The sequence below is a fragment of the Piliocolobus tephrosceles genome, chromosome 5 (genome assembly GCF_002776525.5).
Source record: "Piliocolobus tephrosceles isolate RC106 chromosome 5, ASM277652v3, whole genome shotgun sequence".
Lineage (NCBI taxonomy): Eukaryota > Metazoa > Chordata > Mammalia > Primates > Cercopithecidae > Piliocolobus > Piliocolobus tephrosceles.
This window is the reverse complement of record NC_045438.1, coordinates 166,254,010-166,268,361: the sequence shown is the minus strand read 5'-3', so window position 1 is coordinate 166,268,361 and position 14,352 is coordinate 166,254,010. Positions and strand designations below refer to the sequence as shown.

The 14,352-nt window shown below is 40.3% G+C and overlaps 1 protein-coding gene across 4 annotated transcripts in view; it reads right to left on the bottom strand.

Moving 5' to 3' along the window:
• GMDS (GDP-mannose 4,6-dehydratase) overlaps nt 1–14,352 on the bottom strand; it is a 628,423-nt gene that overhangs the window by 510,082 nt on the left and 103,989 nt on the right. The window contains exon 1 of one of the 4 annotated variants that reach the window (XM_031935694.1): nt 7,007–7,128. The exons of the other annotated variants lie outside the window; for them this stretch is intronic. The gene's annotated coding sequence lies outside the window, so the exon portion shown is untranslated. Of the gene's footprint in view, nt 1–7,006; nt 7,129–14,352 lie in introns of those variants that run through there. 4 annotated transcript variants of the gene reach the window in all.

The window sequence follows — 14,352 nt, the reverse complement described above, 5'->3', positions numbered from 1 at the left end:
GGATTGGGAAAACACACAGGAAATACAAGAAGAATATCCCTATCAAATCCTTTTAAAGATCTGCCTAACTGGCCAGTTCAGTGCTGATGTGAATAACTCCTTTCAAGTTTAGAATATACTAGCTGAAAGTTTTTAGAACTCAGGGTTCCAAATACATTAATAAAGATTTGTATAGGTGTGTAGGGAAGTTAATAATAAATTAACAGTAAACTTTACACTGAAATAATAACCTCTTTGCAGTAAATAGCTATACACATTAAAAAATTAAAACTGTACGAAATATAAAATTAGAGTTCCTCTCTCCTCCCTTTCTCACTATCTCTCAAAGTGACAGGCCATACAATTAAAGGCTGTTTCTTTGCAAAGTCCATGCTTTGCAGTTCTAATCACTCGAGTGATTTATAGAGGAAATGATGTTTTGCAGGTACTCTAAAACAGAGCTGCACTTTGTCCAGTGTGCAAGGCCATGCTTAATGAAAAACTTTAAATTTGGAAGGAAAAAAAACTGCAGTAAAAAGAGAAGATTATGAAATTTTAGTATTTACTTGATTTATTAATGTTTCCTTATGCATTTCTTTTTATAATTTGTGTCCTGGCTAAGGCAGGAAGGCAAAACAAATGTCCTTTTGTTTATGGCTTTAAAAAGGTCATAAGAATAACAAAAGAATACATAAATACTGATGACTATATCTTTCCCTATTTCACTGCACATTAATTTAACAGTCTGCTACTGAAATACTGCTGTTGGTTAAGCACAGAGTTAACTATTTTAAAATATTCTTGTTCCTTTTAACCCAATTTCTTTCAAGGATATAATTAATCCAGTTAAAATCGTTCTTAAAATATGTGCATGTCATGATAGAAACGTCACTTGTCAACTCCCTGATGCATTTCAGATCTGCTCTGCCACTACAGAGTTCCAGCCAGGCAGGAAACATTGTAAATCACTGACGAAACATACAAGTTAAGAACTGTGATTTTGTTACTTAAAATTACTAAAAAAGAGACAAAATTCAAGCATATATACAGGAGCGTAAATGCAGAAATCTGTAAGCATTTACCCAGAAAGGTGCAGATCATTAAACTAATAAAGCTAACTCATGTTCAGCGCCCGAGGATATATCAAATTTTGTAAAAACAACTGTTTAAGTCACTGGAGGCAAGGAGAGCTCCAAGTTAGCACAAAGAATGTTGATTTCACTGAGGTGTGGTGCCCGGGGATAGGTTCACCCGGCAAAACTCGATGTTGTGGGCTACTAAATCTCTGTATTGGTTAGGTTGTGCTATACTGTGTATTAGGGTTCTGACGTCCAGAGAAGGCACCCACAATTACTCGGCGTGGACGTAGGGGAATTGACGTCCAGAGAAGGCATCCACAATTACTCGGCGTGGACGTAGGGGGATCACATATGAAAAGTCCAGAAGTCTGTGCCTCCTTCATGCTTGCAGCTGTCTTCCAGTGTCACTGCCTTGCAGATTGTACAATCATGGTGTGATTCTAGACAGCTCAGCTCCACCACAGAAACAACGGGGATAAAACTAACAGTTGGCGAGATACTGAGATTGCAGTTTGAGCCTCTACAGGACTAATGCTTTTAGGTTGTTTTCAATTTTGTTGCTTTGCTTTATTTTGCCAACAGCAATGGGGGCTTAACTCTTTTCCAACCACACACTTTTTAAAATCTCTATTCAGTGGTACTGATAGAAAACATTTTTTCAAGATTCCACTGAAAAAGACCAGAGCTTTTGTAAGGGTAGTGGAGTTCTCTAGGTGGAAAAATAACCTCCTGGCCTAATAGGGATTGGGCACCACCACCCACATCTTGGTCTCAATAGCACTAAACTCTAAATTGCCAATCTGGCCAGGCCCTTAGGTTAAGGCAGAAGTGAGTCTTACCTTCAGTGTGGAAGCTGAAAAGCAGGTGTCTCTGACTCAGTCTAACCTGACCATATGCACCTTTTGGTCTAATCTTATAATACTTACATATCTAACAACTACTTCTGTTTCCCAGCTATTCTCTGCTAATATTTATGATATATCTGGGCTATGTGACAGTATTTCATAGATTTGAGTCATATAGTTAAGCTATTACCTTTCTATAGACCTAGTTTGCCTTATACATTCTTCAACCTTACACTATACAGTATTCAAAGTATTTATTATTGTTTCTATCAAAATAATATCTTACATTTCTGTAATTCCTTACAGTTGCTAAGTAATCTTAAGATGTTTTTTCCCATTTATATCTCACAACATCCTGGTGAAGTAGCTGATATTATCCTCATTTTTCCGGATCAGAAAATTGAAGAAAGCATAAATCCCTTGTTCAAGGTCATAGAGCTAGTTAGAGAACTTGGCAGAATATGAAACCAATTTGTCTAATTCTAATTACAGTGTTATGTCCACAATACCTCTCCCCCAACCAAAATAAAAAATGTTTCAACCAAAATAAGATGCCACAGCAGTTTTTTAAAGAAATTAATAAATTTATATAAAAACCCATATGCAGTTTAGCACAAAATAATGTTTCAAATTTAAGTATCTTCAATTATCCTTGCAATAATCCACTATTAAAAGCCACTGCTTAAACCAATCCCCCCTTTAAGTGTACTAAACAACGTGCTACTGTGTGTGTTTGGGTATCAGTGAGTAAGTGTGTGCATGCTTGCCCAAGCTCATTTAAAGGGATATCTATACCTTTATCCTGAGGTTTAAAAACAGCAAGATCTGAATTTTCAGTGTCAAAAGCAGATCATGGAGCAATGATTCAGCTAATAACCATCTATTAATATCTAATGTACTATGCAACATGACAGAGTAAATGAAAATAAGAATAAGATGCATTTCTCTACATTTGAGTTTACATAATCTAGTGAGAGGACAAGGAAACAACTCATCTACTACATCATCATCATCATCATCATCATCATCATCATCATATTAGCAACAACATTAATGCCAACATTGATTCACTACATACTTCTCACATTTTAGGCCAGCACTGGCCAACAGAAATATAATGTGAGCCACATATGTAACTTTTAATTTTCCAGTAGTCAAATTAAAAAAGGTAAAAAGAAAGAGATAAAGATTAATTTTAATAATACATTTATTTAACACATATATCTAGAATATTTTATGCACATGTTAATAAAAAATTATCCAGATATTTTACATACTTTTTCATATTAAACTCTCCAAAATCCAATGCCGTCAATGAATTACATAACAATGGGGATACATTCTGAGAAATGTATCATCACATGAACATCAGAGAGTATACGTGCACAAACCTAGGTAGCAGAGTCAACTACACACCTAGGAGATATGACATAGTCTTACGGTGCCTAGGTTGCAACCTGTACAGCATGTTACTGTACTGAATACTGTAGGCAACTGTCACACTACTGTAAGTATTTGTATATCTAAACAGAAAAGGTACAGTGAAAATACGGTATCTTATGGGACTACCATTCATTGTATGTGGTCCCTTGCTGATTGATCTACATGTCATTATACAGCACATGACTGTATTTTACACTTATGGCATATCACAATTCAAATGTAAATTTTCATCAGAAATACTTGATCTGTATTTAGATTTCACAAAACTGATCACTGAAAAAGTAAATTTATGTACCCAACTTGCACCAAATATACTTAAAAGTTTTCTTATAACTAAATTGAGTATCCAAAAAATCACTTTCCTTTAATTTTCACGAGTACATTGACAAAACTGGTTCACCTTTGTTTAAAAGAACTGATTTGGGCCAGGCGTGGTGACTCCTTCCTATAATTCCAGCCCTTTGGGAAGCCAAACCAAAGCCAAAGTATGGCTTGAGGCCAAGAGCTCAAGGCCACCCTGGGCAACATAGTGAGACCCCATTTCTACAAAACATTTTTAAAACAATATTTTTTTAATTAGTTGGGTGTGCCTCAGCTGCTCAGCAGGCTGACACAGGAAGACTGCTTGCAGTCCAGAAGGTCAAGGCTGCAGTGTGCCATGATCACACCACTGCACTCAACCTGGGTGACAGAATGAGACCACGTACCAAAAAAACAAAAAACGTTTGTTATTTTAAAGTAAGCTGGGCATGGTGAGGCAGGCCTGTAGTCCTAGCTACTTGGAAAGCTGGGACAGCAGAACTGCCAAAGCCCAAGAGTTCAAGACTGCAGTGAACTATGACCAGGCTAGCTACTACATTCTAGCCTGGGTGACAGAGTGAGACACTGTTTCAAAAAAAAAAAAGAAAGAAAGAAAAACTGATTGACTTTGAAGTATAAGCAAATCACTTTCAAATCCGTATCTGTTCAAGTTAAATAAGCTCACTGACTCTTGTGTCAAGTCAGTATTAACACCAGATTCAAAGGAGTATTTGCAAAATTTGGCAAACAACTCTGAATTTATCAGTATCAACAAAGAGCTCTTCAAATTCTTTCTAGTTTTTGTAGCCAATGTATACAATGGTATTTATGACTAAAATCTTTTGCACATTGATTAATCATTACTACTGACTTATATTATGAAAACTTTCAATTTCAACATAAATTCTAATATCTGCCTAGCTAGCTGACAAATCACCTTGTCCTTTCCTGAGAGCTTCAAATTAGTTCATTCAAAAGTGGTGTGATTTTGACCTGAGTCAGAAAACATCAACTCTACTGCTATATTCCCTTTTTTTCTTTTTTTGAGACAGAGTTTTGCTCTTGTTGCCCAGGCTGGAGTGCAATGGCGTGATCTCGGCTCACTGCAACCTCTGCCTCCCTGGTTCAAGTGATTCTCCTGCCTCAGCCTCCCGAATAGCTGGGATTATAGGTGTGCATCACCACACCTGGCTAATTTTGTATTTTTGGTAGAGATGGGGTTTCTCCATGTTGGTCAGGCTGATCTCGAACTCCTGACCTCAGGTGATCCACCTGCTTCAGCTTCCCAAAGTGCTGAGATTACAGGCGTGAGCCACTGCACCTCGTCCATATTCCCTTTTTAAGTACTGAATACTGGGGCAAGTGCCCCTTTTTGTTTCAACAAAAGATCACCTTTGGTTGGAGTAAATATTATGCAACAGAAATCTGTGTAAAACTCATCCAGGACTCCACCAATGAGTGCTGCTAAAGATCGCAAGGTCACTGCCTTCATTGTCTTCCATTTCTTTCAGCAGGTCCATAAACCAGCAATGATCCATGGATTTGCACTTATAGACTGGACAATTTTAACTACTAGTATCTATGACACTTTTTGCCAAGTTAACTACTGTCTTATACCATGTCCAGCTTCGGAATACAGTGGAATGAAGCAATAAAAGAAATACCAACCTCTTGTAAAAGTCCAATAAATACAAAATTTGGCCTAACAGAGCTGGGTCAAATGTGTCTGTTGTGATAGAAATTAATTTTTTCATATCTATCTGAAATTCTTTGCAACATTCAAATGTTTGAATTGAATGTTCTTAAAACATTCAAAAATACCTCTGCCACAAAGTTGTTATTTTTGGCAAAAAAATTACAACATTTCTTTATAAACCTTAAAGTCTGTATTAATTGGACAGTGAATCATCATACTGTGCAATTTATATAAAGCTAAAGGAAGGTAATTGAAATGTTTCAAATTTCACATGGGTCATGTGGTCTATAGGCAACTGTTTGGCGATATTAAAAATAACTTTAAGTTTTTGTGAAACACATTTTTGTCTCTTCTCATAATTTTCTAACAAAATTTTGGTACCTGCAATAATTCCTTCTGCCATCTCTCCATCTTAAACTGGCTTTCTCTATAGTGCATGAATCCAACACACTTTATAGGTGGCCAAAGTTACAGGCTAATACTCTGTTAAAATTTTTTAATTTACTGAACATTTGATATAGTTTAGACTTTTTGTCCCTCCAAATCTCATGCTGAAATGTGATCCTCAATGTTGAAGGTGGGGTCTAGTGGGAGGTGTTTGAGACACGGGGGTAGATCCCTCATGAATGAGTGTTAGTTACTGCCATGCTAACATCTGCAAAACTCACAGCCAAATAAACCTCTTTTCTCTATAAGTTATGTGGTCTCAAGTATTCCTTTACAGTAATGCAAAACGGACTAACAAAACACTAAATTCTGCTTTCAGGCAATTACTTGCATCAATTCTTTATTGACCTTTGAGAAAAAAGCTCATCAAATCTACCACAGATTTCTTGAAAATGTCTTAATATTGCCCATTTCATTTTCTTTAAAATTTTTTATTCAATTGCAAATGAGATTCATCACGAGGTCCCTAGTCTCTTGTTGTTCCCACTGCTTTGATCATACTATTAATTTCTGTATCTGTACTCACTTGGCAGCAGTAGTATGCCTTCACTTCAAATTTAAAAACTGTCCATATTTCTTTACTAAAAAGTAATTTAATTACCTTTATTTTATATATCACTTAAACATTTCTGGGGGCTGAGGAATAAAAATCTACATGTTAGGTACCATGTACACTACTTGGGTGACAGGGGCACTGAAATCTCAGACTTTACCACCATACAATTCATCCATGTAACCAAAAACTTCTTGTACCCCAAAAGCAATTGAAATAAAAAATTAAACATTTCAATTACGAATTTATTTCAACAAAATAATGTACTTGTATCACTATAAGCTGCACCATCTGCACAAAATATTTAATAAACACCATAATGTTAGAATGCAGAAAAAATATATACTGAATAAATTATTTGACACCACAAGACTGGCAGTGTGTTTATGTATGTTAACGTAGTCTTACCAAAACAAGAAAGTTACGTTTAACAGAAATATATTGTGCATTGCTTCCATCTTAAAAATCCAGTTCCTCAGGTGTGCTAGTCACACTGAACTGCTTGTCAGCCACAAGCTATTGTTCCTGATCATATGAGAGGCTGTGTTCACAGCAGTCTGTATTTATTAATTGTGGTAATTCTCACAAGGAAGAGAAGTATTTACTCTAATTATCCCCACATTACAGACAATGGAATTTAGGCAGAAGTAATTAAGTGACTTACCCAAAGTCACAGAGCTATTAACTGGGGAACTGGGATTTCAACTCAGACAGTCTGACTCCAGAGACTCTTATCCACTATTCCACACCGCCAGAAGTTCAACAACAGCACAGCGTTTCAAGAGAGATGAGGCAAGAGATACAGAGTGTGTTAAAAAAATATATATATAAACCAAACTACCTAGCAATGAAAAGAAGGAAGCCAGAACTCACAGGAAGACATCGTGAAAGAGGAAGAAAGACTTGAGCTGCGTAGTCCAAGATAAATGCTGCAGATAAATAGCACAGGCAGTTGGGTGCAGGAGGAGTAGGTGTGTGAAGTGTGAAAAAAGGGTGTTCAGCCATGAACAAGTAAAGTGGGTCAGCTGTGGAGTTAACGCAGCAGGCTAAAAATTGGTCCCCAAAAGATACAGCCGTGTCCTCACCACTGAAATCTGTGACTGATACCTCATATTAGAAAATCATCTTTGCAGATGTGATGAAGTTAAGGATCTTCTGCCAGGGAGATTACCATGGATTATCTGGGTGAACACTGAGCACCATCACAGGAGTCCTTACAAGAAAGAGGCAGTGGGAGACTTCACACAGTCAGAAGAGGAGGCCATGAGACCGCAGAAGCAGAGATGAGGGCCATGTGCCCCAATCAAAGGATCCCAGCAGCCACTAGAAGCTGAAAGAAGAAAGCAAGGAATTCTCCTCTTGAGGCCTCCAAAGGGAACATGGCCTTTCTGACATACACCTTGATTTTGGACATCCAGAACTGTGAGAAGTCAACTGTGTTGTTTTAGGCCACTCAGTCTGTTTCAAAAGCCATAGGAAACTAATACAGCTTAGAATCTCTCAAAACCTGCAACATGCAAAGGGACCTTGTGAATCAGCAAGAGATCAATCCAGCAAGCAGTAGTTCCCAATTTATTTAATGAGAGAATACCCACTCCCCAGAAAGAGACAGCTGGTGGTGAAAGCTAACATAAAACCTGTCAGCATCTGGCATACCTAATATTCCTCTAACAAAGTTTGGGAATTCCTAACCCAACTCACATTCTGGAAGGCAATTTAGTCAAGTAAGTCTGAACTTTATTCAAACAATGCAAAAACCACCGAAGGTTTTTAAGAAATGTTGCAAGAAGTCAACCATTTGGGGTGAGGAAATCCAGGACCCTGTGACCCTGAATCCAGGGTAGCTTCAAAGTGGCAGAATGCATTGCTTTGGAAGACAAAACACGTCAGCAGCTGAGCCAGCCCTCCCAGCCGACAGCAGTGCACTCTGCCCTGATGGAAGCACCTCCTCTGGGAAGTGCTCCTGTCATGAGGGTTGCTGACAAACTAAAGTGGCTTCCCAGCGTGACGAGTGAGAAAGGACATAAAAGAACGCAAGAAGCGTTGTGCTAGAGAGCAATATTCAAAAGGGAAACAAAACAGCAGTACCTTCAAGTAACCGAAGTGCTAAAATACATTATTAATAACAAAAAATGAACTACAAAGGGTTCAATAAAAGTCCAAGGTGAAACCATCAAGGGGAGTGGGATTAGGTCAACAGGAAGCTGCCCATACACATGTGCAGTGAGAAGCTCCTGGCCTGTCGGGATCTTCTTGCGGAGACTGGAACACAAGCTGTCAGGCTGCCACAGGAGGAGAAAATCCACACTGCATAGGAAGCTGGACCTCAAAACCAACCAGCTTCCACAAGTCTAAGATTTCCTGCCCTAAACTGGACGCAGACCTGTTTGTCATATCCACATGTAGAGCTGGAATAAAAACTGAAATTCAAAAATATTGTGTTAAACTAGGGGTGAAATTCAAAATATTTAATAACCTGCATAGCACAGGCACTGACCCATCAGAATGTATCCCAGCTTACGCGCCTACAGGTAGGTGCCCACCTCCAGAAGTTCAGCCTTCATAAAACCGTGAACACTGACTGAGAGTTGAAAACAGATTCTGAACAGGCAGGGATGAAGCAGGGAGGGGAAATTACTGCCACTTAAAAACTGATTTGAACTGATAGTAGGTCCCCCATTTTGGGAGGCCACAGATGTCAAGGAAAGGTGACTAGGTAGGCTGGAAGCCACGTTCTAAACACAGGATCTCGGACCACAAAGGGCCGGCAGCCACATACCGTGGCAATGCCATCTCCAAGGCCACTGGCTCAGCACTGCTGCAACCTCATGACACACCAGGAAGTCTAGGTTTGGTTTTTGGTTGTGCATGCTCTCTCTCTCTCCTCTTTCTTCTCCCCCACAACACTCCTCCTACCATCTAGACTCCCCCTTCCCTCCGACCCCGCTCCTATAGCATCAATTTGGGTTCCACTGGTTGCAGGCTTATTCATTTGGCAGCAACTGTCTGGCAGGTTAATGCCCAACAATAGGCACTTGTATTTTCTTATACGGGGGAGGTAAATTATGGCACTTGAACAAAGACCTTATTATTTAAGTTTTACTGCACGTTTACTACAAGCCAGTTTCAATTTTACGTTTTTGTCCCTAGGCCATAAGACAAAAAAGAGTAGGTTTCTGTTTTAATTCGAAGGAGCTATTTAAATAATAACAACAACAACAACAGTATCTGGCAAAAGCAGGATCTGTTATAGGTTGAATTGTGTCCCGCTGAAAATGTATATGCTGAAGCCCTAACCTCCAGGACCTGGGAATAGGACCTTAGTTGGAGACAGGGTTGGTGCAGATGTAATTAGTTAAGACTAGGTCATACTAAAGTAAGTGGCCCCTAATCCAATATGAGTGGTATCCTTATTTAAAAAAAGAAAAGAAAATTTGGACACAGGCAACACTCAGCAAGAATGTCACAGGATGATGAAGTGGAATGGTGTTTCCACGAGCCAAGGAACACCAAATATTGCCAGAAAACCACCAGCGGCAAGGGAAGAGGCCTGGAACAGATCCTTCCCTCACAGCCCGCAGAAGGAGCCAACCCTGGCAACACCTTGATCATGGACTTCCAGCCTCCACAGCTGTGAGACAATAAGTTTCAGTTGCTTGAACCACCCAGTCTGTGGTACTTTGATATGGCAGCTCTAGCAGACTAACACAAGACCCAAAAGAATCAAGAGAGTGGCAACTGAAAGGTCAGGCAAGGTGGCTGGACAAGTTTGGAGGAAAGAGTTTCCACTCTTTGTACCTCTAGTTAACTGTCAGGAAGCCGCCGACTCGCCTGCCTGTCACACTGGCTTTCTTTGGGCTCCATCATCCATCGCTCCTGAGTTTGGCATAAGCTGCTGGTCCTCCCTCAACTCTCCCAGCTGCCCCTGTCCCTCACACTCTTATTCAGGGGAACTCGTAATTCTAAATGCCGGTTCAACCATCACTTTCTCAGAAAACACGTCCTGATCCCTCCAGCCTGCATCAGACCCCACTATTTCCCACTGGTCTGCAGGGTCTACAAGGGGTATCAGACCCCACTATTTCCCACTGGTCTGCAGGGTCTACAAGGGCAGGACCATGACTGCACTGCTCAACAGGATGTGGCTGGTTGGCTAGAATACATATTTGCTCCATAAATTAAAATTCAATGTCCTTGGGTTACTAATCTCACACGTCCTGTGGTTCCAGCAGACACGCCAATGCCCTGATGATGTCTAAAACTTTTATATCAAACCTGTATCATCAGCTTGGCCTCTCTGTCTTCAAACATGAGATATCCCTGGGCTCTGGTCTCCTACACTGTCCATTGAGAGGCAGTAGTGACCCCTTCTCTGCAGAGCCACACGGGCTCTCCCTTCCCCTACAGAACTTCTCAGACTTAACCACTGCCATCCACTCCCACTCCCATCATCTGGGCAGTGTCCATGGTCTTCCTGCCCCAGCATTCAGGTGGCAGCACCCACACACTAGGATAAACTGGCTGTGCTACTCTTTACTTAAAAATCAACTTGATTTCCACTGCTTATTCTAAAGTAATTTTTTTTAAAGCAGAAATCAAATCTATTACCACAAGGGATTACCACAGAACCGTCTGGTTTCAGGGTGGGGAAGCTATGAATGGCTGTGGGAGAGGCAAAGCTCCTCCCAAGCAGTGGCCTCCCACTCCTCTTTGTGTCACACTCCCACGCCACCTCTTAGCAAATCTTGAGGCATTCCAGGTAACCCAGGGCTCCTCACAACCTGTGTGTAGAAATCACAGGTCCCTCTGGTTCAACCTGGCCTTTTTAGTAAAGGAATCAAGGTTCTTCATTTAACTATCACCTCTATTGTCAAAAGCATAACCAAATAAAAACAAACATCTTCATGTGAACATTCCATATCTTGGCTCCAATTCTTCCTTCCCATATTCATTCATTCATTCATCAGAAATCTGCTGCTGTTTTAGGAAGTGGTCCAAGGTTACAGAGACGCCTTGCCTTCAAAAAACAGCAATGCAGTAAGTAAGACAGTTGTGCCCATTAACATATGTAAAAATAGGAGTAATAAAAATAACAGGCAATATTTACCATAGGCAGCACTGGCAGAAGTATTCTACATGCATTAGCCTTCTAAACAACCTTTAAGGGAGGGTCCCATAATTATCCCAATTTTAAGGATGAGGAAATAGAGTCTTGAGGAGGTGAGGTCAGGTCACCAGCTAGAAAGAGGCAAAGTGAAGATTACAAACCATATGTTCTATGCTATTTTAGGTGATCTCAGTCAGGTATGGCTACAAGAGGCAACACAGTAGAGGCTCAGGAAAAAGTAGATTGTCCTCAGTGATCCTAGAGACATGAGGCCCGCCATGCAGGCCACACTGGAAAGCCTCAGGGTGGTGAGAGGCAGAGTGGGCAGGAGGAGGAGAGAACCAGGCCACAGTCCTTAATAGACTTCCAGGAAAAACAAGGCGGGGCAGGGTGAACAGGTTAGGAGTGGTTAAGTTGAACAATTTCAGCAGGCTTTGGGCTACAGAGGTGGTCTCTAGTTGCCTGGCACCTAGCCTTGAATGATGTGAGCAAGGGAATACTGTTTCCTGAAGTGTAAGGGCCAGATAGAGGAGGTCTGGGTATGGACTGGTTGGTTTGTATCTCAAAGGCATGCTCCTGGCTAGGCTCTGGCTCCCTCTCAGAATTGGCTAGACCGGCAAGGGTAGCCTTTTCCCAACCACAATGGTTTCTAAGATGGCAAAACACCATAATATATAGAAAATAAAAACCAAAAATAATACACCAGACTACCTGACTTCAAGCCTTCAGCAACTGTGCCTGCTGCTTCCCCAGCATAGTGACTGCACAAAGTAAGGCCAAGTAGGAGACACAATGAAGGCCACTGGAAGGTGAGAAAAAGATCCACAAAGGCAGCACTTAAAGCACATTAATAATAAAGGAAACACAGAAGCTTTCAAGAGGATAAGATGAAAGAAGGACTTTCCAGGCAAAGGGACTGACCAATGAAAAACCAATCTGGCCAGTCCAGTTAGCTGCTGTCCTGTGATGTCGCTGGAGCCAGGGTCCTGGGACAGCACTAAAGATGAGGACAGAGATGCGGGCCTGGGCAAGAATCCCTAATTTTCAATTAGGTGTATAATGACAGATAGTATGAATAGATCTCAACGGTTTATTAAGTACTAAGTATAATGTAAGCTCACATATAACAGAAACATTTAGTACCCAAAATACCAAATGTATTTAAGAAGTCTTAAATATCAAGTTTTAGGCCAGGTGCGGTGGCTCACGCCTGTAAACCCAGCACTTTGGGAGGCTGAGGCAGGTGGATCACCTGAGGTCAGGAATTCGAGACTAGCCTGGCCAACAGGGTGAAACCCCGTCTCTACTAAAAATATATAACAATTAGCCAGGCGTGGTGGTGGATGCCTGTAATCCCAGCTACTCGGGAGGCTGAGGCACGAGAATTTCTTGAACCCAGGAGATGGAGGTTACAGTGAGCTGGCATGGTGCCACTATACTCCAGCCTGGGCGACAGAGTGAGACTGTGTCTCAAAAAAAAAAAAAAAAAAAAAAAAAACTAAAGAGACAACCCAGTGGAAACACAGATGGCCCACTGCATCCACGGATTAAACCAATGTCAGGTGGAAAATATTCAGAAAAGAAACAATAAAAAAACAGCAATGCCACTTTTAAAAATACAGTATAACAACTACTTATACTGTGTTTACACTGTATTAGATGTTATAAGTAATCTAGAGATGATTTGAAGTATACAGAGGACTGCAGTCCTAGCTACTTAGAAGGCTGAGACAAGAGGATGCCTTGAGCCCAGAGTTCAAGACCAGCCTGGCTACATTAGCGACATCTATCTCGAAAATAAAGCATACAGGAGGATGTGCATAAGTTACAGGCAAATACCACGCCATTTTAAATACAGGACTAAGCACCCATGAGGGTTCCTGGAACCAGTCGCTCATGCATACTGAGAGACAACTATGCTGGCAAATGCATGGGCAGGTATGTCAGAGAAGACAAAACGTAAGTCACCAGTAGTCACATGAAAGATCCTGAGTTTTCATTAGCAATCATGGAAATGCAAGTTAAAACCACAATGAAATAACATTTCACACCTAGTAGATTAGCCAAAGTGTGATAAACTACCAAAGTCAATTATTAATGAAGATATGTTAGGAAGACATGCTCTTGTGCACTGTTGGTAGGACTGTAAATTGGTAAAACCACTTTACAAGATCAACAGTCATTTATTTTCCAATGTTGAAGTTGCTCATACCATACATAAGATGTAGGATATACCTTGAAGACATATGAAGGTGATTAAGTTCCTAAATAAGGGCAGTGATATAACCACATAAAGGATGGGCAAAGTCAACAATTACAGGGCAAGAGGAAGGAATAGAGTCGAGTTAACTGAAGAATGGTAAAAATGGGTGGGCTGGTTTGGTGGGAAAATATGGTACTTCGTTTTGGGCATTTTGAGTCTCAGGCATTAACAAAATACTCACAGATAGGAAGGGTATTATATTACATGATCTCTAACGACCCTTGTCATTAGAGATCGGTCTAATCAGGTCATTAGACCGGTAGCCCTTGTGATCCTACGATACTATCAGAAAGGGCCAAATTCCATGGCTCATTTAAGTATTCTGCTATAATTAACTTCTTTTGCACTCTACATTCTTGCACACTCAAACAAGATTTTTAACAACACCCCCCTCTCAAAATGTCTTTATAGTAGGGATGTTTGCTTTTTTTCTTAGTTCTTCAGCTAGACAATCAGTTCCTGAAGGGGTATGAAAGTGTTGATCTTCTTTCCTCAGAGTGCCTTCTACTATAATGTTAGTCACACAAAAAGTAATGTTTTCACCCTAAATGGAACACAGGAAGAGTTAACTGTCAAATACAATCTAACAACAAAGTCTTCCTAAAGATGCAGCTGGAAACCATCATTCTTAGCAAACTAT